The following is a 26878-nucleotide window of genomic DNA, read 5'->3' as shown; positions in this document are numbered from 1 at the left end:
ATATTTCTCCAGGATGTCAGCGGCCGCTGGAGGGAGATCGCTTATGTCCGCATGGGCCCCTCACTCATGTGCAGTGTCTAGTGCGGATTTCTTGACCAGATGACTGAAGATGTTTTGGAAGCGGAGGCAAGTTGCTTGGCGTGCTGTACTCCTTGGAATGGTGAGCTCATGGAGATAGGGGAAATTCTGTTGTAGGACATTTCTCTATTGGACTTGGCAACAGATTGGGGGTAACTGAGTGTGGACCAATGTCAGATAATGTGCCTGGTATGCAATGCTTAGCAGCCCATAATAGCAGACATGTGTCTAGCTCATTGTCCGCGGTACTGGCATACCCAGTCAATTGTGCCATGCTCCACAGTAGGGGTCATGTCTAGCCATTTTGTGTTTGCATTTATTTGAAGAACGGGGATGTCAATTCTTAACTGAAATGACTTAAAAGAGCACATTCACACATGGTGGAGACATTCCCACAAAGGGTGCCTGTACAATAAAGCAAATACGAGAAGAAGTGGTGAGCCAGTTTCTGATGGTGTACAAAAGTGGGAGATATAGAACAGAGAAAACATATCTATTACAAAGCCCGCGGTAGCGGCCGTGTAGTCATTGTTAAGTTGCTCAACCCATAGAAAGACTACTTTTTGGCAGGTTTATAGCTTTGCTCCCCCTAGATGAATTCTCATAAAAAGTTTCAAAAAAAGTATTTGACGCACTGTGAATTTTTTGGGGAAGCTGGGTGAGGTTACATAGAGGGGGCAAAGTTAAAGGGGGGGTGCCACATTTTTTTTTCTCCATGGACTGAATGGGCATTCACGGCTGGCCGGATTTTAACCAAATTTGCAGCAGGAGCGGGGTTCCGAAAGCGTGCTTTTGCATGTTTGGTGGAAATCGACCAGTACTTTTGTTGCAAAGAACTGAAATGTATGTCTCCAAAAATTAGTGATATCTGGCTCCACTCCACGGACCCATTTCCCTTTTTGCTCTGCGGTCAAAAGTCTCATTGGCTTGGAGTATGCCGTGATGTCAGCAAACATTGGACAGGGCTGGTGGTTGGCTGGAGGGAAGCGTGCTGTGCGTCACATTTTTGGGTTGTTATGTTTAATTACACTTATCAAGCGCACGTACACCCGAGGGCATCATGGCGCTGAGAGGGAGGACGAGGAAAGGTGAGAAATCCAGGGTGTCATTTTTAAAAGAGCAGAGTTTTCAGGTTCTGCCGAAATGTGAGTTGGTCAGTAGTCTCTCGGAGGGGAGGGGCAGGTTGTTCCATCCTTTTTTTCCGGCCACCACCAAAACGGCAGGCCGCCTTTGCGGACAAATCTGAAACAAGGCACCGCGACCCGGCAGGCCGCTTGTGAACAGAGAACACAGGTAGGCAAGTAGCAGGGAAATTTGGCTTGCAGGTACTCGGCTCCAGTGCCATAGAAGGCCTGATGAATAATACACACCAAATTAAACATAATCCGCTGAGCAACGGGGAGTCAATGCAGTTGCCTCAGCAGAGGGGTCATGTGAGCCCCAAAACGAGGGCTGATGCTAGAACAAGCCGCAGTATTTTGAAGCAATTGCAGCCGCCTAGTCAAGTAACCAGGTTGAGCCAAATAGTGAATTGCAGTAGTCCAGAACACTCAGAACCAATGCAGCCACCACTGGTGCCTGATTTTCTGCCGGAATGAAAGGAAGAACCCTTCGGAGAATCTGAAGTTTAAAGTGGCCGGATTTACATACAGCACCAACCGTCCATGGTCACAGTGGCCGAGATCCGGACACCAAGATTCCGCACAGATGAGACTGGTGTGGGAAGGGGACCGAGGGACGGGGGCCAAAAATCATTAGTCCAGAATAGTTGAGGACTGGGGGTACCCACGATATGAACCTTGGTTTTACTTCCATTAAGTTTCAACCAGTTCTGCGACATCCATATTCCCAGCTCCTCAAGGCAGCATCTGAGACGGGAGGCCATATCAGATTTAGTTAAATCAAGGCGGACTAGAATCTGGGTGTCGTCCGCATAAGAGAAAAAGCGGAACCCGTGTGATGCAATTAAAAGCAGGAGATATCTTATAGAAATATTAAATAGGATAGGGGATAGTGCAGATCCCTGGGGAACGCCGCAGGACAGGAGGGCAGGGGTAGAAAAGAAGGGGGGAAGAGAGACTGATTGAGAGCAATCCACAAGAAATGCAATAAACCAACTAAGCACTTGGCCAGAAATCCCAGCCTCAGAGAGCCAGGAGATGAGGAGAGAGTGGTAGACAGTGTTGAAAGCAGCCGACAGATCTAAAAGCAGAACTGCCCTGACACCGCTCTGATCGACAGGGCGTAACTAGTCATCCATTACAGAGTTTAGAACAAATTCAGTGCTTCTGCCTGGCCGAAAGCCGTACTGAAAGGGGTCAAGGAGGTGAGAGGATTCCAAAAATGCTGAGAGAAGAGGAGATGCAACACCACCAGAACTTTCATCAGAAACGGCAATAAAGAAATTGGCCGATAGTTGGCCAGCACCTCAGGATCAAGTGAAGGCTTCTTCAGCAGGGGAATAACCAGGGCATGTTTAAGGGAGCGTGGCATGTGACCTGTAGCAAATGAGATGTTAACAGCAGATGTGATATAATTGATTAAATCAGTAGATGTCTCCTGAAGAAGAGTCAGGGCGTCTGTAGGGGAGGATGATTTGAGCTTCTGAATAGCAGAGATAACGTCGGAATTAGAGAAAAGAGGAAAGGTGGACCAGCACTCTGTCGTAGGATGAGGTGTCACATAGGCAATATCCTTTGTTGAGGACCAGGCCTCAGTTGGCGGTTAAGTCACCATGTTCTATCTGCGGACAGCGCAGTGCCGAAAGGGCCTGGCAAACATACTTTACGCCATGTGGTGGTGGGAAGAAGGGATGGAAAGGGTGGGGGAGTGAGAAGTGGTTCATCTGATATATCTCATTAGGTATAAGAAGACGGTGGTGTGCCCGTAGTATCCGTGCGTACTGTGCCAATTCGCGGGTACCTCCACAGGCCACTACCTTGTGTAGTGAATGCAGGCAGCCTTTGTTATGGCACAATAGCTTGTGTAGCAATCTCTTTCCATGGTGGCTGGTGGTAGGTCAATTGTAGAAGGCCTAGACTCTTGGGTGCATGGCCAAAGGCCGTAGGCCATAGGCCATGCACCCAAGAGCCTAGGCCTTGATCACACCCACCGCAGCCATCCAGTTTTCAGGCTGCATCACTCAGAGGGTGGTGACCTTTAAATTGTGGATTCTTTTACAGAACTTTCTACTGGAGATGCTTTGGAAGCACATGCAACGTGTACTCGGAGTGTTTAACGGTACATATGGAGTGCTGTACAGAAATGATAGTGTTGGACGCAGAGGTCTTGGATGTGATTGATGCATGCGTGTGTGAATAATTTCACAGTACCCAATGAGGGAGTGCTGCAAAAAGAACAGTGGAAAGGGAAGAAGGACTGTCCCTGCTTTACTGGGGCGTGGCCCTCGCTGTAGCTGGGAAAGCGCACTTGCCACATCCTGCGCTTCTGAGCATGGTGGGCATGGAAATGGAACGGTGGGGATTATCCAATCAGATAATCAGGGTGCGGTTCACAGGAAGGGGTGGTACTATTTTTTTCCCAATACTCTGTGCAGTGAGGTTGGCAGAGATGGAGAGATGGACAGCGCTGATCGTGGGTGATACCTTTGTGCAAGATCTGCACAGGTGTGCCGTTGAAAGAGGCATTGCTGATAATTTCAGGTTGGAAGGAGTGGAGGCTTTGTGGGGAAGTCTCTATGAGTGCAGTTTCGGCGGTATGGTTCACCTTTGCAGATATGTGGCCTCTGTCGCTACTGTTGAAGTTGTTGTGGTGCATTATGGAGCTCTATATTTGGGTTACATGTCATGTGGATGTTTTGTCTGTCACCTGAGGAAGTTGATGAATGCAGTGATGCAGATTTTTCCACCTGCCAAGGTGGTTTTATCATGCATACCACCAAAAGGAGAATGGGACCATGCCAGTGTAATTTGTCCCGCGCCAGAGCTCAGAAGGTGCAGAAGCATGTGTAAATTCATGTGCACTGATGGGATGTTCTCCACCAACTATGAGATAATGAATTTGCAAGATATGCACTGTTTCCACGAAAATGGCATTTCTTTGACCGCCATTGGCAATGCTATTTTCTTTTACTCTGTGCAAGAAGCGTTGACCAGAATTCAGTAAAAAATGTAAGGAGGAGAAGAAAACAGAAAGTCATATAAAGAGAAAAAACAAAAAAGGGTATTTGCAAGCATGTAATAAAACCTATTTTCAAAGCCCCCACTAAAGACGAAATCCCCTACCCTGTTTCAAATTGTGTCCCACCTCCCGTTCCTAGCACAAGATAACTCCACGGACTTTGCAGTAGTTTCAGGATTAGACGTGCCTCATCTGGGCCTTTTCAGGATGGCTGCATGGAAATGGGACTGTGGAGTCTAAGGCATTGCTCAATTTAGTTTCTGGTTGTGGTGTGTATGCCAAAACTGTTGCAGAAGGTCTATTTGTACAGAGAAATGCAGAAGCCTATGGTTGAAGTGTCCAAGGTAAGTGGCAGGCATCCTGTTTGAATGCCTGCACTCTATGTACTAATTTTATGTTGCTAAGATACATTCAGTGCTGCTTTTGTGCAATACTTTTATGAATTTTGTAGGAAATGGGTTAGTGCAGAAAACAATTCTGTGAAGTGTGCAAGGTAAGTGGCAAGAATCTTGTTTTTATGCATGCAATGTGTGTACTTGGTTTAGGTTGCTAAAATATATTCAGTGCTGCTTTTGTGCGATATATTTTTACGAATTATGTAGGCAATGGGTTAGTGCGGAAAGCATTGTCGGAAGGAAAGAAGAGAGTTCCTGTGTGGATGTTACAATGGCTGATATGGGTAAATAAAAACGTGGAAAGCATATACCATTGAAGTGGTACTTGATGGTAGGTGATGAGAGAAAAATCAGTATGTTTTTTAAGTACATTATGGACGTTCGGTGGCATATACCGTGCTCAGAGGCACTTATAACAGAGTTGTAAGCATACTGCAGAAAAAGTATTCATACCTGTACTTTGTGGTAATGGGTGCCCATGTGGATGAATGTGGATGCAAAAATCGTGGATAGTTTAACTGAACTTTCTACTGGAGGTGCTTTCGAATCACACGACACTTGCAGTCTCAGTGTGTAACGGTACATATGAAGTGTTGTACAGAACTGACGGTGTTAGATGCTGACATCTTGGATGTGATTGGTGGATGCGTGTGTGACTATTTAACAGTACCCAATGAGGTAGTGCAGGACAAAGAATTGTGGAAAGGGAAGAAGGACTGCTCCTGCTTTACTGGAGCACGGCCCCCGCGGTAGTTGGTGAAGCACACGTGCCACATCCTGCCCTTCTCAGCATGCTGGGAATGGGACTTTAGAGATTATCCATTCAGATGCTGAGGGTGTGCTTCACAGGAAGGGGCGGTAATATTATTTGTATTACTGTGCGTAGTGAGGCTGGCAGAGATGGAGAGATGCATAGTGTTGATCGTGGGTGATGCCTTTGTGCTAGATCTGCACAGATATACCGTGTAAAGAGGCTTTCAAGGAAATTTTGATTTGGAGGGAGTGGAGGATTTGTGGTGCAGTGTCGTTATGTGCAGTTTCGGTATTGTGCTTGCATGTTGTAGAGAAGTGGCCACTTTCGCTACTGTTCACGTTGTGGCGGTGCACTATGGAGGCTTGATTTGGGTCTCGTGCCTTGTTCACATGTGTTCTGTCAACTGAAGAAGTTGATGAAAGCAGTAAAGGTATTGGACTATTCCAATGGATGTTGTCACCAGCTAGAGGTCAGAAGGTGTCTTATCAACAGAAGCATGTGTGATTTATTTTGGAGTGCTGCTGGGATGTTCTCCTGTGACAATGAGATCATTGGTTTTCGAAATGTGCACCTTTTCAATGCAAATGGCATTTCCTTGTCCACAGGTGGCAATGCTGCTTTGTTTTTGAATCTACAGGCTGCATTGAAGATGCTATTGTAATAATGTGAGGAGAAGAAAACAAAAACCCCTATAAAAGAGGTGTTCCTTCTCAAGCGGTCAGAGGTGTCTTTTCTTCCAAATGTTCATGAAACCATGTTTATGTTCATTCTGTAACTGCACAATTGAAACATCTGATTAAGTTTTGGCATTTTTTCTGTTTATGTTAGTCACATTCAAATCCAGCTCTTGTTTACTGGATTATACGTACCTGTATTGGTCTTTTTAAACACTCCTGGGTCCTTTATCCCCATCACTTTTTGTTAAATGTTATTAAATACATTCAGGTCAGAAATGTATTACTTGTGACTGTGATATGTGTTAATATGTAGGATTGGTGTGACCTCTCACCCTGAAATTTCGTTTTTGTTTACTTAAGTACGCCCGCCTGGGTTTTTCAGGGTTTTGCCAGGTGCCCTTACATTGAATCTATTCAGGCCGAGTACGACAGTTAATTCAACATCCTTACTGTTCACGGCCTGTAAGAATGTCATTGTATTTTCCCTTGTTCCCTACCTTGCCTTGAAGTGCTTCGAAACACATCATATATAGGCGCTATATAAATAAACGATCATATCATATCGTATCATTTAGTTGTATGGGTGTAACCAAGCAGCAACAGCGATGCCCTTTTCCAGACTACAGACTGTCACACTTGGAGTGAAATCCGTTCTCTAACTGTACAAACCGCATGCGAGAACTTGACACTTTTCCTCCTGGTGCTCAGTGCAGAGATGCTGTTTCTGTTTCACGGGTCATGGAAGGGCAAGCAGCACATTAATCAAATTAATGGGCCAATTAACACGCCCACCGTACACTGGAGGATGTTGTTCCTTGCTCCGACTGCGCCTCATGCAGCCAGGTCTGCTGCAGCCATAAATCGGTAGGTTTGGACAGCATAATATGTAGGCGGTATGACTGCTTTAAATGCAGTAGCCTACCGCATGAATCGGTAGGGTTGGCGACAGGGGCGGTATTACAAGGACACAGAGGATGAAATACGTATGCGCATAGCTGTGGAATTGACAGATGTGCGCTCCCACAACTAATAAAAAGTGCATTAGAAGATGCAGACATGCAGCCAGTACTCACGTCCTACGGATACCTGCATTGTGATTGCACATACGCTGGGCAGGAGCAGTCTCCCTTGGAAACCTCCATTTTGCTTACCTGCTGCCATCTCGGACAGTATTGTGCACCACAGACTCACCATGCAATTTTAACACAAAAGGAAAAGTCACTTACACACTCACCAACACTTTACATGTACATGTTTAATATGTACGATACATAGACCCTATTAGGAAAGGGAAGGGGTAGCACACATGGATACATACAAAGGGGAATTTGGGATTTTAACACGTTCTTCATGAGGGGAGCCAAGGATTGAGGTCTCATCATAACATCTCTGCTCACAGGGATGTTGTTGGGGATGGTGGGCTGAGAAATGGGGAAGGGGTAGACGTGAAGGTAGGGCAGTGGTATTTCATTTCTCCAATAATATGTCCTTGTACACTATCTTTTAATAGGGCTAAATTGTTTATCAATTGTTCTATTTTGACATCCAGGTGATATAGGTTGCCTTTTAAAGTGTTTCCTTCATTTCCTGTGGCCATATGCTGCTGTGCAATAGGTGCTTCTGATGCATTGCTTTCATTTCCATTATATCCTGTTAAAGATAAAAATATCTATTTGGTGTATATGAAGCAATGCATATTTCCTGTCATACTTTTCAGACTGTGCTACGTACCAGTGGCGTTACTATCAGTTACTCATTTCGTGAAGAGGGAAATTCTATTCCAGACATTTTAGGGTGCTTTGCATTGCTGCATGCAAAAAAAGAATCATGTTTTTTCACTGCTGTACACTGCACAAGCTGTGCAATTATAGGAGAAGCTTCAGTGTACTTACCACATTGTAGTGACGTTCTGCTCTCAATACTTTGTAGTCCTTACTCTGCCATTTCCTTCTTCGTTTCCATGTAAAGCAGGAGTGCAGTAATATTGTTGGACGCATGCGTCACTTCGCCTATTGGTGCATTACATTATGGTGTACACTCTATGCTTTTGCTCTGTTTGTTTCACAAGATCAGAGTTTTCAGACCTACTCCATTTTTCCTTGAAGCACATACATGGTGCTCTTTGTACATGTGCCTTTTCTTTGCTGGATGCTACTCTATGTAAGAGAACCCCTGCCTTTTTCAGCAATTTGATTGCTAGCCGCTATCTGCGAAGAGACGCACAGTGCATGGTTAGTGTGCCCATCGGCATGCAGACATCCATTTGGTATGCTGTATGGTACATCTATACAAACTAAGGGTATCCTGGTAAAAACCTATGAAATTCAGTGAAAAAACGTTGTTAAAGGGACGTTATGGTTAAGTTGTGCTACTAAAAACCCATCAAATTCAGTGAAGAACCTTTGTTAAAGGGACGTTATGGTTCAGTGGCCCTAAGAAAAACCTATCAAATTTTGTGCACATTTTTTTTTAAAGGGACATTGCAGTTACTCTGTTGTAATACCAACCTATCCATATTATGGCTACACGTAAAACCGGAAAATCCCAGAAATTCACTAGTTATGGTAAGCTAAGCAACCATAACACGAGCCACCACTGTACACTGCTAAGACTAACACCCATAACATGAAATATTACATCACAAATGTCATTGATGACATCACATGTGCAGTTAGTTGTCATGAAAAGCCTCCACAAGGGTTAGTCATTATAATGTTGGCAGTAAACTATCAGAGTTCATTGGGAGAACTATCATGACATACATATTTCATTAAGCAATGCATTGCTATACAGCCCATTGCATTACAGAGTTCTTTCCATTACATGAACGTAAGCATTGTCTTCAGCATTCACCATAGAGGTGTAATAATCAAAATCTTGCCATGTTGGATAGTTAAATGATGAATGCTTTCGTTTCAGAGTTTTACGTACTGTAAACATGTAATAAGTAGCTAACAATGCCTCACTTACTACATAATTGTACTACTACACACAAAACATAAAGAGACCACAACACATGCAAATATGAGCATACACAGGGAAAGTAAAGTAAGCAGAAAAGCAGCACAATTACCAGAAAGTGGTCATGACCTAACTGATTATGTTCATGCACAGAAATAATTGCTGTGTTTCAGGTTTGCATCTTCCCCAATGTTTATGTATCAAATGATGAAACTAAACCATAAAGAAAGTAGTGTAAAATCATATAAGAAGGGTAAGCTCTATAAATATAGTACCTTTTGACTGTTTACTTACTGTCAGTGAAGAAAGCCACCTGGCCATATGTCAGTGAACAAAAAAGAGGGAGCCAGACATGTGATGTCATCAGTGATGTCTTCAATGACATTTGTGATGTCATCTTTCATGTCATGGGTGTTAGTCTTAGCACTGCACAGTGGTGGCACAAGTTATGGTTGCTTAGCTTACCATAACTAGCAAATGTCTGGGGTTTTTCGGTTTTATGTGTAGCTATGATATGGATAGGTTGGTATTACTAAAGAGTAACTGCAATGTCCCTTTAAAAAACTTTTTGCACAAAATGTGATGGGGTTTTCCTAGAGAAACTGAACCATAACGTCCCTTTTAACAATGTTTTTTCACTGAATATATATACAAGGAGTATTTTATCCAACTTCAAGGCACTGCCATGGGCACTACATTTGCTCCTTCATATGCTAATTTAACCATGGGCTGGTGGGAGAAGTTTGTTGTCTGGCATTCAGGCAACACTTTATACATAGACAAAATAATCCTATGGCTGCGATATATTGATGATCTGTTTGTGATCTGGGATGGCAATGATCAAGAATGGCTAGACTTTGTGAGGATGTTAAACATTAATAATTTAAACCTCCAATTTACTGAGAACCATAGCAAGACTGAGGTAGTTTTCTTGGATATTGCAATTAAAGTAGTTAATGGAGAACTCACCAGCAGCCTACACAGAAAGCCAACCAGCTCAAACATACCATTACACGCAAAGAGTAGCCATCCCACAGCCCTAAAATGGAGCATTCCGTATGGCGAATTTATACGCATACGTAGAAATTGCTCAAACATTAACATCTTTGACAGTGAATGTGCCTGGATGGCCCAGAGATTTAAAAATCGTGGCTACCCAATCAAAATATTGGAAAGAGCATTTCTAAAAGTTAGAGACATGGATCGCTCCCTCTTACTGACTTCTAATTCTGTGCAAACGAAAAATACAGAGAACACAGACACACGTTTAATTTTGACCTTTGGTAACGGGGCGCGTAACATTCGCCAAGTATTACAAAAGCACTGGCATGTTCTAAGATTAGATGAACACTTGGGCGAGATCCTGGCACCCAAAGTCAATATTACATTCCGTAGATCACCTTCAATGAAAGATACCCTGGTGCCTAGTTTTATGAGCCCTCTGATTAATCAATCAGGAGCCAGTTGGATGAACATCAAGAGACCGGGCTTCCAAAAATGTTCCAAATGTAAAGCATGCACCTACGCAGTCAATACTAGCTGTTATTTACATCCTATTCTAGGGAAGAACATTAAGATTGTGTCCAGAATAACTTGTGAAACTGAATATGTGGTATATGTGTTGAATTGCCCATGTAACAAGTGGTATGTTGGTAGCACCAAAGGACAACTTAAATTAAGGGTACTACAACATATCAGGGCAATAAAGCATGCCGATCCAACTTACCCTATGGCTCTACATTTTAAGCATCAACATGGGGGCCAATTGGAGGGTTTTACTTTTTTCGGCATACATACAATCACTAAACCACTTAGAGGAGGTAATCGCGAGTTAGCATTACGACAGCTGGAAACCAGGTGCATTTTGGACTTAGAGACTAAGAAACCCAGGGGTCACAATTTAGATGAGGAATTATATACCTTCCTGGGAACATGAATCTTAAGTTTGTAATGTCTCTAACCTGCTCTTATCATTCAGTACATGTCCCATAGTGGACTCCTGATGCTATTAGTAAAAATGGAATTATCACATGTTTATTTATGAAATATTGGGTTGGTACTCTGCTTTCATAGCTGTGATGCAGTTTTTAAACATTGGTTTTTAATAGGTAACCATATAGGTTTTTATTTTTAGAGGTTGCTATAACACAGAGATTTTTTAACTTGACTTTACCTGTTTTGTGGCGTCATACCGATGATAATCCTATACGGACTCTATAATAGAAGGGTTTTATCTATATTCTATTGCCGATACACTCTTACCTCTATAAAATCTTTGATGCATATATATAGATTTATATGAAAGAGACACATTCTTTACCTTTTATACGATCAATATGGTTCTCTTTTTAGTATTATGAATTTGAAGGTTTTATGCACTATGCACTTTATGATCTAGCAATAGTTTGCACGCACTTTGCACTTTACAAAGAGGAAACTTTTGCGGAATGATGAACAGAGCAGACGTCCATGCACATACCTCAGAACGTGAAAAAATCTAAACTTATAGAGATTCACTTTATTTGACATATATCAGATATTGTATCCATTTAGTAAAGCATAAAGTTGAGAGGCTTATATGAATAAGAGAGGTATGTGCATGGACGGAGAGCACTATGCACTTTATTTTATTGCTGCTATGCACGTAATTTTGCTGCTGGAATGCTATTTTGCACAGACATCCAAATGTTTTATACTTGGCAATTTTGCACATATCATATACCGTCTGTACGCACCTAGTCCGAGGTCTATTTGAGTACACTAGACGCTACTTTGCATAGGTTACCATTGCTAATTTATGATCATGCAGCTAGGAGTTATATCTGACTAATTCCTCCTTTTCTGATGCATTGGCAAACGCATTCTTAGACATATAAATTATGTCTAAAACCATGGCATATTGCTGAAATCGAAAAACACATGATTGCTTTGTGAAAATAATGCATTTTTTGTTATATCACACACTTTGTGTCTTTTATGCACTTACAAACTATGAAAGTAATTCATGTGGCACATATTAGAGGACAAAGTTAGAACTCCTCCATGAGTAATTACATACTGTTGAACCGTTCCAATATGGCTGCCTTACAAAACATGATGAACGAATGGTCCATATCAGGTGGACACTCTCTATGTGAAATCAGAGAGTCAGCCTGGGGATAAATTGCAGTCCATTCTCTGTGTTGTTGGTAAACCCACGTGATCAAGCGGTCTGTGCACCGCGAAATGCGTCGTTTTTGTTTTCCTTCCTGATGTACTCACACCAATAAAGAAAACGTGTTGCCAGGAGTGCTGAGGAGTTTCTTTCCACTTTCTTTTGCTGCAAGGATACTGGTTCTTGATTGCAGCTGTTCTCTGGAGTGCACTCCACTTGCTGTCTTTTTCCAAAAGGCATTCTTCTCATATATATATATATATATATATATATATATATATATATATATATATATATATATATATATATATATATTCAGTAAAAAAAACTTTATTAAAGGGAGGTTATGGTTAAGTTGCACTACTAAAAACCTAAGAAATTCAGTGAAAAAAACTTTCTTAAACGGACGTTAAACCGAAAACCCCCTGAAATTCGCCAGTTACGGTAAGCTAAGCTGCCATAACTAGTGTCACCACCATGCACTTCTAAGACTAACACCCAGGACATCAAAGATGACATCACAAATGTAATTGATGACATCACTGATTACATCACATGTCTGGCTCCCTCTTTTTTCCTTTACTGACATATCTAGGCTAGTAACAGTCAGGAACTAAAAATTCAAAGATTATTATATTTGTAGACTTATACTTCAAATATTTTCTTACAGTAATTCACTTGGGGTTCACTCACAGCATATTAAACATATACATAGGGGAAAACACAGACTTGGCAGACAGCAATGCTTTGTATGTATGAAGATGATCAGTAAGGTTATCATCACTTTTTTATAGTTCTGCTGTTTTTTTATTACTGTACTTTCCCCGGATATGCTCATGTTTGTATACTTTGTATGCACACACTTTTCTTAGGGTCCAGTCACATTATGTGATACTTGTACATAGGGAAGTAGTAGCCTTAAAGCAGATCAATCATTTCTGTGCATGAAGATAATCAGTTAGGTTATGAAGATTGTCTGGTAATACTGCTGTTTTTTTGTTTACTTCATTTTCTCTGTATATGCTCATATTTGTATGTGTTGTTGTCTGTTTCTGTTTTGTTTGCAATAATGCAATTATGTAGTAACTGGGTTTTATTAGCTACTTATTAAATGTTTCACAGTACGCAAAACTCTAATAAGAAAGCATTTATCATTTTACTATTCAACATGGCAAGATTATTAATATTACATCTCCATCATGTATGCTCCACACAATGCTTATGTTTCTACATGAGTATCTTAGTATACTAAATAACTTCATATTAGAATACTATTTTTATCACTGCATTGCTTAATGCACTACGTACCTCATGATAGTTATTCCAATGACCCTTGGCACTTTTTTATCAACGTTACATTGCGAACCCTTTGTACAGACTTTCATGAAAAGTAAATGTGCATGTGATGTCATCAGTGATGTCATCAATGATATTTGTGATGTCATCTTTGATGTCCTCGGTGTTAGTCTTAGCAGTGCATGGTGTTGGCGCGAGTTAAAGGTAGTTTAGCTTACCATAACTGGCAAATTTCAGGGGGTTTTCAGTTTTACTTGGAACCATGACGTCCCTTTAACAATGTTTTTTTACTGAATTTCATAGGTTTTTAGAAGCGCAACTTAACTACAACGTCCCTTTAACAAAGAACGCTCCGAGAACATCCGGCGATTGCCATAATCAAGCAAATGGTTGATTTTTTTTCTTCATTCTCAATTCACAAATGTTTATCATGAGTCACGCAGTGTTCCTTTTGGGTATAAAAAGCACATTGGATGCACTGTGAATCGCAAGGCTGTGGCATCAGCTTGGCCCTAGGCCACCGTAAATGATGTCAGATTGCTCCTTATCACTGCTGCCGCGTAAGGGCATATCGGCCCGTGGCGATCGTCCCAAAAAAGAGTCACTGTTATCCAGCTATTAACGTGTATCTGCAGCTGCCAGTTGAAAAACCCATCAGTTGGTATCTGGAATCGATGACAATAGCAGAAAGGCAGGATGTACCTGTTTAAAAACGATAACAGAAATGTGTCTCAGTAGCCGATCTTTAGTACAGTTTATCATTTTACCCATTAATTAAGCCCTGTGTTAAAACTAATGATGAACATGTACATGAAACAATGGGAACACAGAGAAAACAACATGAAAAGTAGTTGTCAATTTACTTCAAAGGTTAGTGCTATGCACTATGTTCACCTCGAAATGGGTTGCTGATGCTACAATCAGGGAGCAAGCTAAAGGGACGAAGAACACATAGATGGAATTTTATTTAAATATTATCATTGAATTACGCGTTTGTGGAACCTGGGGGAACCCACTAGTGGAGTACACACATCTCGATGCTGCAATGCCCAAGAGCCCGGACAAAGCCAAGTACAGACATATGTTGTATTTGCGTGTCGTTCCAATATGACACAAACAACAACCGCGTACAATGTAACCCAGCAATAACGGTCGTCAAATGATTAGTTTGCACGTTGCTCTATAAAATCGTCCAAAGTAAAACTTACATAATATTTGGCATTTCCATTCTCTTGGCGTAATGCAGACACTCTGTTCAGGTCAACACATTTTCTTAAAATGGAATTACATGTTCCTTTGTCCAATTTTGGAATGGTGAACCGTATAATATTTGACAGTGTTACATCCCTCCCTGCAAGCATTCCTTTGGGAATCCTCCCTTTGTTTCAAGGTCAAACGACACACTGTGTACGATGCGTGGGTTTGCTGAGCTTGGAAACAAAATTTCAACGGCGCTAACCTTCACTCAAAATGGCAGCCAATAGCCTTTCAGACCACAGTGGCATTACAAATATTTTGTAAAAAGATGTCAATTGTTTGCTACCATTTACCAATGCGGGCCACATTTCTACGGATTTACTTTGTTCCCCTGGAGAACTTTGCACTCTCCCAGCGACTCCCATAGCCAGGCCACACCACTTCTCAGCCCAGCCCATTTCCTGATCACACGGCAAAGCACGTAAACATTTTTCCCAAGCAACAAATCTCGAGCCCTGACAAAATGTGCTCGTACGAGAATGTCAGCGGAAGCCCTTCTGCAACCCCCTCCGGCCAGGCTCCGGTCCCCTGACCCCATAACCACAGTTATGTGTTAGAGGCCTATAATTTGCACAAGTGTCTTTGCACTATCCCACTTCGGGTCACCAGCAAGGTGAACTGTGTGGGGGTCTTGCCACCTTACAAATACAGACACATAGTAAATACGTAATAGTAATACTTTTACGTTATACTGCAGATGGTACCAAAAACAACTGCAAGCAAAGTGGATTCACACATGGTAAAGTATCACTTGGTAAGGAAACCTTCACAACAATAGATATAATCTACCATGCAGGAGCCACAACCAATGCAGGTCACTACACTGCATATATAAAAAACTATTGTGGATGGGTCAAATGTAATGATACTAACATTACTGTGAAACAGAGATTACCAGAAAATCTTGTAAACGCTTACTTAATATTCTTAAAACCAAAATGTACTAACTAATCTGTGTATGAACTTAAACAAAACTTGACCTTCAAAACTATGACCAGTTAAAAAACGCCAAGAGGTACCTAACTGCCCCAAGATTCTGCAACATCCAAACAAATAAATGAATACCATTAAAATGAAACAAGAAATAAACCGTTAGAATACGTCAACAGGTATCTAACTGCAACAAGCAACAATACTACCACCACTTCGAAATCAAAAACCATACACATATTCAATTCCTCCTACCAAACTCAATGAAAGAAATGTATTGTACCACAACGTAGAAAGTTTTTTTTTAATCCAGCATGGATTTTTTTCCCACACACCCAATAATTTAATCAACAAACACAGGAACTGAGCAAATTGCACAGTACACTGGTTTGAACTATAGTACTTTTAAAGTGCTAACTATGAGGGTCTACAAAATACAGAAATGTCTACTATGTAATGCCATACTCATTATAAACTACCTACACTAACATGTGGTTTTTTCTTTTATCACAGTGATTGAAAAAAATGTCTGCTTGAACTACCCATGTCATGAAAAAACTGCAAAAAACAAGGGGGTTCCTGGGAATCTCTATGCCAGATATTAGTCCTGGCTACGAGAGCCTTAACCAGATTCTTTAGCTCACTGTCTTTCACAGAGGAGAAATATCCCAATCATATCAGTCTTTGTCCTGCCCAAGGGCAGTCCACCTCCGAAATGCTAGGCAATTCACCTCTAAACAAGAGTACAAACAGCAACCCCACACATGTGTTTTGGTCTGGTTGGACCTCATCAGTTGTGTGGAGCTGTGCCTCTCTCAGAATACTGAGAAAGGGGTCCACGTCTGGATTCCCCTAGTAACTTAGGATGAGACCCAAAGTTACTTAAATATGCAAAAAACAAGGGGTATCCTTGCAGTCTCTCTGTCACATATTAGTCCTGGGTACGAGAGCCTTACCCAGAATCTTTAACTCACTATCTTTTACAGAGGAGAAATATCCCAATCATATCAGTATTTCTAGAGCCATGGGGCACTCCAGCACCCAAATGCTAGTCAATTGTCCTCTGAACAACAGTACCAACAGCAACCTCAGACACGTGTTTCGGTCTGGTTAGACCTCATCAGTAGGGTGGACCTGTGCCTCTCTAACAATAGTGAATAAGGGATCCACGTCTGGATTCCCCTAGTAATTTAGGGTAGGACCCAAAGTAACTTAAACATGCAAAAAACATGGGGGTTCCTGGGAGTCTCTCTGCCAGACATTGTCATGATCCATCGATCACGCCCCTTTTGGTCCTCCTGGTCCCTGGCATGTCGGGGGTTACTCGCTATAGTACACCCAACATGGCCGTATTCACAGAACGCGGTCTATCGACCTTTACGTCCATGCAGCACGTTCCATAAATTAACCACGCCCCTGCGGCTCCGCGCATCTCAACGCTATCGTTAGCTTAGGCTAGGCGTGCGTCCCAATTCGTGCTCCTGGAACTGAGTTGCTGCTTGAATTCCCAGACCCATTCCTTCTCCTTCTCCTTTCCTTCCCCTTGTACCTTTATCCATCCACGTTCCGCGCAGACCGCCCCCGTGTGCGGCCTTCCTTCCTGGTCTTCCTGGAGTTTCCTTGATCCCGGACGAAGAAGCTGAACGAATCCTGGAATCCGACGACGGCCGAGCGGGCTTATACAAGACCCGAACAGCACGGAAGAAAACCCCAGCAAAGGATCCCGCAAGGCAGAAAAAACAGGTGAGAAAAAAGGAAACCTGTGACAGACATTAGACCTGGGTGCAAGAGCCTTACCCAAATTCTTTAGCTCACTACCTTTCACACAGGAGAAATTTCCCAAACATATCAGTATTTGTTCCTGCCCAGGGGCAGTCCAGCACCAAAATGCGAGGCAATTCTCCTCTCAACAAGAGTACCAACAGGAACCCCAGACACATATTTTGGTCTGATTGGACCTCATCAGTAGGGTGGAGCTGTCCATCTCTAATTATAGTGACCAAGGGGTCCACGTCTGGATTCCCCTGGTAACTTAGGGTGAGACCCAAAGTTACTTAAATATGCAAAAAACAAGGGGTGTCCTGTGATTGCTATTGATGCTCTTCAGAAGAGAATTCCCTAGCATTTCGGAGCTGGACTGCCCCAGGGCACGACAAAGACTGCTATGTTTGAGATATGTCTTCTCTGTGGAAGATAGAAGATAAAGACTCTGGGTAATTCTCTCGTAACCAGGACTAATGTCTAGCAGAGAGACTCCCATGACCCCTCTTGGTAATTTGCATGAAAAACCTGAATACAACTACAAAAAATCAAACAGTAAGTATATAATTATTGGACTCACAAACACCACAACATAACACACCCATTCAAGCAAACACCTCACCATACACCAAAATCAAAAATGTTTGCTTCCATGGCTATCTTATGCTGCAGCGCTTCTTGACAAACACTACAATCTTGACAGCATGGCCTGGCCAAAACTCTTCATACAGCCTCACCAAAAGAAACACTAAGTATATAATAGTTAAACTCACCACCACCACAACATAACACAGCCATGCATACGAATACCTCACCAATAAATATAACCCAAAATGCCTAGAGTCTTCAATACCAACATTCTGAACACAATCCAACAAACAAACTACGACACATCATGTCACTGTCCTATAAACACTATTACATTATTACCAATCAGTACACACGTTTTTGAAAACATATCCCCTAAGCAGCCCCCATACCACATTGAAAATCTTTGGTAACGTGGGTGTGTTATGCTGCAGTGGTTATAGCCAGAGCCTAGAGTCTTGAGTGCATGGCCGAAGGCCTATGGCACTTCGGCCATGCACCCAAGACTCTAGGCCCTGGCCAGAACCACCGCAGCATAAAACACCCATAGAAACAAACACCTACCAAATAACCACAACCCAAAAACATAATATCTACCTCAAAACTATCCACTTCAATTAACATTCTAAAAAATAATTACAAACAACGTACAAACTCTTCAATACATATCCTCTTCACCCAATGCTCTTCTAACGACCCAAAGCCAACATCATACTAAAGTAAAATAGCCAGTAGTGTGCCCAGTGTTAGTATGTCCGCGGACAAACGCGGTGAGCACGGACATCGCAAAAACTTCACGGCCTTCTCCCACCTAAACAAATACAGCATTTGACCCATCTCTTACTCCCCTGCCCTCTCCAAGCACTCATACACAGCAACACACTCTCCAAAATTGGATTTATGCTCACTTCCAGTGCATGTCCGCGAATCAAATATGGGGGGGCATCGAAACAATTTGACACACCTCACGCCTCATCGCAGCCAATCAGACAACACGTTGCGTGTCCCCGGACATGACGCAAGCCGTGTCCTGTCCGCGGAGCGAACAGGGAAGTGTGTCCGTGGAGCAGACGTAGATATCACTAATTATTTTACCTTAAGTTTTGTTCCTTTAAAAAAAACTACTGGACGGATTTACACCAAATTAACAAAAGCTCACTTTTGGGACAAAGCCATCGCTCCTGCTGCAAATTTGGTGAAAATCCATCGAGCGGTTTGGGCTCTAGGTGTGACAGACATTTTTTCCCATTTTTCTAAGGGAAAAAAATACATTTTTGGATCCCCCTTTAACTTTGCCCCCCCCCCTTGACCAAACCTCACCAAACTTTGCAGTAGAATTTAGAGTGGGCCATATACATTTTCTGCAGAGTTTGGTGAAGATTATTCCAGGGGGAGCGAAGTTATAAGCACCCAAAAAGTGTTCTTCGCATGGGTTTAGCAACTTAACCATGGGCCATGTAATATAGACATATTACATGGCCTGCGGCAACGGCCGTGTAGTTTTGGTTAAGTTGCTCAACTCATAGCAAGAGCAGTTTTTGGGCGGCTTGTGACTTTGTTCCCCCTGGACGAATCCTCACCAAACTTAGCAAAAAAAGTAAATGGCCTGCTCTGATTTTATTCTGGCAAGATTGACGAGGTTTCGTCAAGGGGGGCAAAGTTATAGGGGAGGGTCCCAATTTTTCTTTTCCTACAGCCCAAACCACTGGATGGATTTTTACCAAATTTACAGCAGGAGCGGCGGCTTTGTCCCAAAAGCATGCTTTTGTAAATTTGTTGGAAATCCATCCAGTAGTTTTTTTTTCAAATGACCAAAATGTAGGTCCCAAAAAGTGTGTGATATCTAGGTTCGGTCCACGGACCCATTTCCCTGTTCAGTCCGCGGACGGGCATCCGATTGGCTTAGAGGGTGCCATGATATCCACGGACATCGGAAGTGCCCACTGATTGGATGGTAAAAAGCGTGAAGTGTGTCAGATTTTTTTAAATGCCCGCCATGTTGGATTCTCGGACTTCGGCCGGTGTCCGCGGACATCGCAGTAAAAAAAGATAAAAAACACAACATTGCACCTGTCAAACTTATCAAACATTCTCTAGGGAGGTGAGGGGCGATGAGGATGGGATATGGCCATAAGAAGCCAAAAAACTGTGAAGTTCGCGGACACTTATAAGGTTGGTGAAAAGCAATTCTTGAATGGCTTATAACTTTGGCACCACTCAATGAAACTGCATTCTGGACTTCTATTCTAGACCTGCTTCTGAAAGGTTTTGCAAAGTTTGGTGGGATTCTGTCAAAAGGGGGCAAATTTAGAGGGGGCGTCCCAAAATAATGTAAAGGCTCACGAATATGGTGCCTTTTGATTAATCTGCACAAAAGTTTGCAAAACAATTTTAAATCCTGATATAAATATTTCTGCAAAGGTGGGTGGAATTCTGTCAAGAGGGAGCTAAATTAGAGGGGGTTCTCAACATTTTTAGATGGCTTATAACTTTGTTGCCTTTTGACAAATGTGGACAAAAGTTTTCAGAAAGATTATAGACCCAACCTTGAATGTTTTTGTAAAGTCTGAATGGATTGTGTCAAGTGGGGGCTAAGTTATATGACTATTGTATGTACATACATTTTGACACTTTTGAAAAAAATAAAACATGGGTGGATTTCAAGCAAACTTGTGTAAGGAGCATTGGCAAGGACCGCAAAGCATGGTTTTGCAAATGTGCCTGTGTTTTATTTTTTGACAAGTGTCATAATGTTGGTACAAATAATAGTGATATACCTTTGGTGACTGTGGCCATGGGCAGTGGCCAGATTGTGCAGGCCATGGTATAAGGTCATGGCCTGGACAATCTGGCTACTGGCCATGACCGCGACAGAGGCAAAATGGGGTTAAAGTGGCCATGTCCACCTGAGACCGGCTACGTGGTAGAGGTATTAGAAAGTGGGATAGGTTTGAAAGGGAAAAAAATGTGCTTGTAGTAGTATGGTCATAGGGTTCTGCTGCGGCGTCCCGCTGTAGGAAGAACAATCTATTATTTGAGAGTGAAGGAAGATATTGCGACATGACACAAGTTACTAAGCATTACACATTTAAAGTATGGATAATGTACAGACTGACCCACATACATTTTCACCGGACAAAATCATCAACGCTGTTAAATCCTGCCATATACAGGACAGCAGGCCTTCTGACTGTTAGCTTTCTTTTACGTACTTGTTGAGATGGCCAACGAACGCGGATGGTGTTTCTATTGTGTGCAGCTTTAATGTGTGCATCGCTTCCATTACCTATATGTGTGGGCGACATACACCATCGCAACAGTCACTGGCATAGCTGACTTTAGTTGTGGAGAGTCATTGCTCATGGCGTGCACTCCAGGTATTTTTGTTACGTGCGTGCCAAGCGTAGCGCACTCTGTGATGTGAGCGCCTAGCTCCAGAAAGGAACAATATAAACAAAAGCAAAAGCAGACCTTTGCACACAGAGCGTACGGTTCCAGAAAATTCCCATACATTACCAACAACACTGTGAATTGTTGCAAGTTCTTTATTTTGCTACATAATGTTTAATGTTCACAAGACCGTGTAAGATGGCTGCAATCATTGCTCTTTTATTTCGCAAACAAAACCCAGTGTGCAATTCCGTCTGTGCATGTCTGTACTTCAAGGATTAGTTTGTGGTCCTTGGTGGGCCATGGGGAAGTACACATTTTCTTTGCAAGGTAGACAAGATAGCAGCCGTTGCCTCTGGGATGCCTTACATCAAAAACGTTTGCAGGTTGGTCTGTATGGCCGAACTGCAAGTGGACACACAGGCCCATATCGGTCGGCTCAGATAACGACGGAAAACACATCGCTTATGGTAATCTTGCAATGCTTGGTCCACCACCCGTCTGTTGGAAGGTGGACGGGGTGGCACCCTCAGTAAGGTGCAAGGTATATTAGAAGAAAGAGGAATAGGAATAGATGTAAGTAGCCGTTTAGTGGCAGCATACAGAGCAAGTATTTGTGGGAACGATGTCATAATAGGTGGCTGCCTCATGGACCATGTACGGTGTGTTATTGAGTAGCATCATCTGTTAACCCACTATTTGCTCTCTGTTTTGTAGGTGATACTGTCATTGTACGGCTCCACATAAGCAAAATGTCTTTGAAACTTTGCCACAAGACGCTCCTTTCATGTGTTTCCTTTTTACAAAAAAATGACAGTGCTAGCGAGTGTTGTTAGACCCACAGCACAATGTCTCTGTGGGTGTTCAAAGAACACAAATAAAAAAGAACCCTCATGGGGGTCCCCTCATATTGCAGGAGAATGTAGCAGCTGGTTTGCTAAAAAATGCAACATTGAAATGTGAGCTGTCGATGTTTGTGTGCCGGTTGACTGCTGCGCGCACCTGTGGCCGTTATTACTTCCAATACAATGAGGGTGGGTAGAACTGGTAATTGTTTTATTATTTATTGTTTGAACGGGCATAGTAAGGGCAAAACAGGGAATGTAGCACTGCACGAGTGAGCCTAAGGTGTGTTGTTTCAGTGCACAAATTGCATTCCCTTTTCATCTTGTCCTTTGTGTCTGCATTTGCAGGGTGTTACTCGCCGCACCTTCACAGCGAGGGCCGTTGTCATCCCGTGATAGAGGTGAAGCGACAGGGAGCAGGATAAGGCTCTCGACAGTAAGCCTGATCCACCACGTCCTCTCCGTATATAGGCCTCCTCAACTCGAGTGAACTCTTTTTTATGATACACCCCTCCGCTGTTCAAAGAAGGCAAACAGCGGAGTTGATCCCACAAAAGAGCGGGGAACACACGCACTGCTTGTGCCAATGGTGTAAAGAAAGAACAAGCATTAATAGAGTCACAAGACAACAAATACAGATCCCCATCCTTCAGCAGTAGTTATGGAATACCGGTTAGTTATCTTGTTAATGGCAGAGGGTCTGAACCTGAAATAAGGAGAACCAATTAATGCTATGGGCTAGATGGAATATGGCTTAACCCCCGCTTCCTAATGCTCAGTTCTTACCACCAGATCAAGAGGAAGTCAACTTGTGTGTCAATGAAATAACTACAGGAAAAGATAATAAACAGGTAGGTTACTATGGGATAATCTACCCCAGGCTGCACGAGGGACGCACTGGGTCTGGGATGGTGCACTGGCAGCAAAGCGTTCTCTATGCATGTGAAGAGCAGAAGAGATACAGTACTTGAAAGGATTGGTGTTCAGCAGCAAAGGTAAGAGTAAGGACGGTCATTGGAAATACAAGACAAAATGAAAATCCCCCCAAGGAGAAGGGTAAGTCTTACTGAGTTTTCCGGAACACATGATTCCAGAAGAGGATGTATGTAGAACCAGGAGGAGTCCCAGAATGCTGAGGAAGTAAGTGACGGTGTTTCCAACCAGGTATGCGGATTGCGTAGGACTCGGTAAGCAGGTATGAATGAATCCGGAGCTGGAGTGGAATCCAGGTAAGAAAGCTTCGTAGCAGAATCGAAAGACGAGGCAGGGTCGGGGCGGTCCGCGTTCTGGTACCCAGAGAAAAAAGCTGTAACTAATTTGAAGAGCGGGGGCAAGTCCAGTAGGTGGGCAGAAATGGCAGGCAATGTCAACTGCAGTGGCTAAGGGGTAGGTGGCTGTGTTATGTGTGGGGTTTCACACAGTGCAGGGTCTACAAAATTGAGTGCATTGCTGGAGCCCCTACACTGTACTGGGTGTAGTGAAGCGTGTAGGGTGTAGGCACAAGCTGCGTAGTGTAATATAGGTGTGCATTGCAAATTGTGGCATTGCCATCTGCATTGCAGAAATGAGTGCACACATTGCACTGTGGACATTGTAGCGAAGCATGATACCAATAATTGCATACTTACTGTTTGGATTGGGGAGGGCCTGTGCTGAATTTTGTGAATGGAATGTGAAATGTTGTAGTAATCGTTGCTGCATTATCTGTGGGAAAAGAGGACAGAACATGTTAGAGCAGGTATTTCGTTACTTTGCAGTTCACTACATTGCATACATTTATTTACTTTGTGGACCCTCATAACTAGTACTTCATACGTACTATGCTTTGAACCAGTGTACTGTGCAATGAGCACAGTTCTTGTGTTTCTTTGCATAATCATCGGGTCTGTGGCGGAACAAAATCCATGCTGGATTAAACAAAAAAAAACTTATAAATTCCTTTGCTGCTATGGTGCACAAAGAATTACAGCAATGTTTGGAGAGGTTATAGCGCTTTTTAAGGTGTACTCTTGAAGTAGGAGGAAATGTAATGATTTACAATTTCTGGCCTATGCATGTTGGTAGGATGGATGGCGTTGTATAGCAGTTGGTGTTTTGTAAATGTTTACCTGCTTCCTTTTTGTAGCACTGTTTCTTTATGCGTTTCGTTGCTGCTAGTGGTTTGCAAGTATTGGGGCATTGTACTGTGCTACTGCAGAATTTTGACGGTAGTTACGTACCTGTTGGTGTACTTTAACTGCTCCTACTTTGCAAGTGTTTGAGGATGTGTTTGTAGCACAGTCGTTGTTGAAGGTTCAGTTGGGGTGTTTTTAGTCTGCAAATAACATTGCACTATTCTGGTTGCAGTGAAATACCAGGTGGCGTATTCTAACCGTTTACAGTGTCCCATTCCTAATGGGTACGTTTAAAAAGCTTGTGCATTCCTGTTGCTACGTTCACACCTGTGTACATTCTGAAGTGGTAGTCTACCATTATGGGTTTTTGTAGTGATAGTTCCAAATGTCTTGCAGCTGTATGAGTATTCATAGAGAGCTGGTGACTCATTTGCATACTTGGTGGTTTCAGAGGTTACTGAGGATAGTTTTGAACCCTCATACTTAGTACTTTCCCTTTTATGTATCCTGTGGAAAATACTGCTACTGTGATTTGTGGGCATGTATTGTTTGTGTGAGTGTACTCATTGGGTTCATTGGGGATAAAATTGTCCAACACACACTTTAATGCATTTGTTCAATGCTTGCTGTATGCTAAATTGCTTTAGGTCGACAGTGTAGAAGGACTTTCTTTTTTGTGCAATTACAAAGGTACTGGTTGGTGCTGCGGAGTAAGGTATAGTAGGATTGTACATCAATGACTACATTTTGGCTTCAAGAATACTAAGCAGGCATTTGCAAGATTTGCAGGTAATCTGTGCTTTGGAATGATGTAAGTATCATTACATTCCCACCATGACCATTGCTTTCTAATGCATGCAGTATAGTGTCGCCAGTGTGGTAGATTATGGCTACTGTTGTGAAGGTTTTCTTCCCAAGTGATACCTGGCCGTGCGTGAAGGCAGTAAGTTTGCAGTTGTTTTTGGTTCCATTAGCATTGTATCTTAAGAGCATCAATATTACATATTGACTATATGAGTGTGTATGTAGCATCGAACGATTATCAGAATTGCACGACGTACACAATATGCTATGTTTTGCATTTTGCACCAGTTGCTGAAATAGAATGGAGTCACAGTTGGGTATTGCTACATACACGATGAATTCATTAGGCACTTGTTCCTGAATGACATGGTTGCAGAGACTGCATGTATGTTTCCACATGTAGGAAATGTGAAACATTTCATTCATTAGTATGTTTTTCTTTTCCAGTATTTGTAGTAAGTAAATTAGAAATTCCAGTGGAACTTCTTGTCGATTTAAAGTGAATTTCACAATTCCAGCACAGTAGTCCAATTCTTGCCTTATTCCTGAGACACTGTAAATGTTGTTAGAATTACTTACTGCATTTCTGTGAAGGACGAGCATTTGCAAACACAACTGGTCTGTGCCATTTAAATAAATGTTTTCAACAATTGCTGGCATTTGGAATACAACATTCATTGTTACATTTGCATAGCAATTAACACCTGTTCTATTGGAAGATTTGAATGGACCAGATACTTCTGTGTCTGAGTACTTTGATGGAGGGTACGTGATTTCTTTGAAGAAGCACTTCTTTCTGTGTGTGGAGTTGGGTATGTCTTGTCTTTTTTACTCCTTTTGTCTGTGCTTTTGGTAGTTGATGTAGCATGAGTTGATTTCAATTTATTTGGTGGTACAGTTGCCAAATCATTTACAACTTCTGATTGAATGAGCCTTCTTTTCAAACCTTTGGGTTTATGAGGAACAGGGTACATTTTCAGATGGGGTATGTACACTGCACATAGTCTATTGTAGTCTATGATGCAAGGAATGTCTGCGCTGACTGCAGTTGCATCAAAATTCAATAGATACAGTCCTTCCAGTGTACGTAGCCATGACAGTGCTACGTAACTCATGCCTTCTTTAAAGACTGTGCTGCCAATATCAATCAATGCTTAATCTACGGTTGGACCATGTGATTTATGAATAGTTACTGCATAAGCCAGCGACAGAGAAAACTGATCTCTGCGTACATGCATGTCTTTGAAAAGAAGTAATCGAGCCATTCTGCATCCTATCTTTTTAACTATTGAAAATGTGTCAAACTGGATGTTCACAAACTGAATGCTGTTGTCCCATGGGTATGTCTGGAAGCCAACAACTGTACCAAGAGCTCCATTAACTAAACCTTGCTCTACGTCAAGGTTACGCTTTAGCATTACTCTACAGTTCACACATGATGTTAAAGTTTTCTCCAAACCTGCTGTGTTGGAGATAGAGTTTTCTAAGGTATTTAGTCGTGTTATGGCTGGTTGACACATAGGTATTGTCATACCATGTACGTCCAGTTTGTCTGTGGCATGAATTTCCACTAGTGGTTGTTTTTCTTTTTTCAGCATTGTTGCATTGAATTGTGCACAGCTTGCTAGAGTTGGCAGTAAAGCCATACAGGTGACATTTTTGTGAGATAATTAATAGTTGACATCAGCAGCACATGTGTTACGCCAGTACAGATAAATGGATGGGTCTAGTATT

Source organism: Ambystoma mexicanum, chromosome 5q (assembly GCF_040938575.1).
Source record: "Ambystoma mexicanum isolate Mex_15411 chromosome 5q, UKY_AmexF1_1, whole genome shotgun sequence".
NCBI classification, from domain to species: domain Eukaryota; kingdom Metazoa; phylum Chordata; class Amphibia; order Caudata; family Ambystomatidae; genus Ambystoma; species Ambystoma mexicanum.
Note: the sequence above shows the minus strand (reverse complement) of the source record.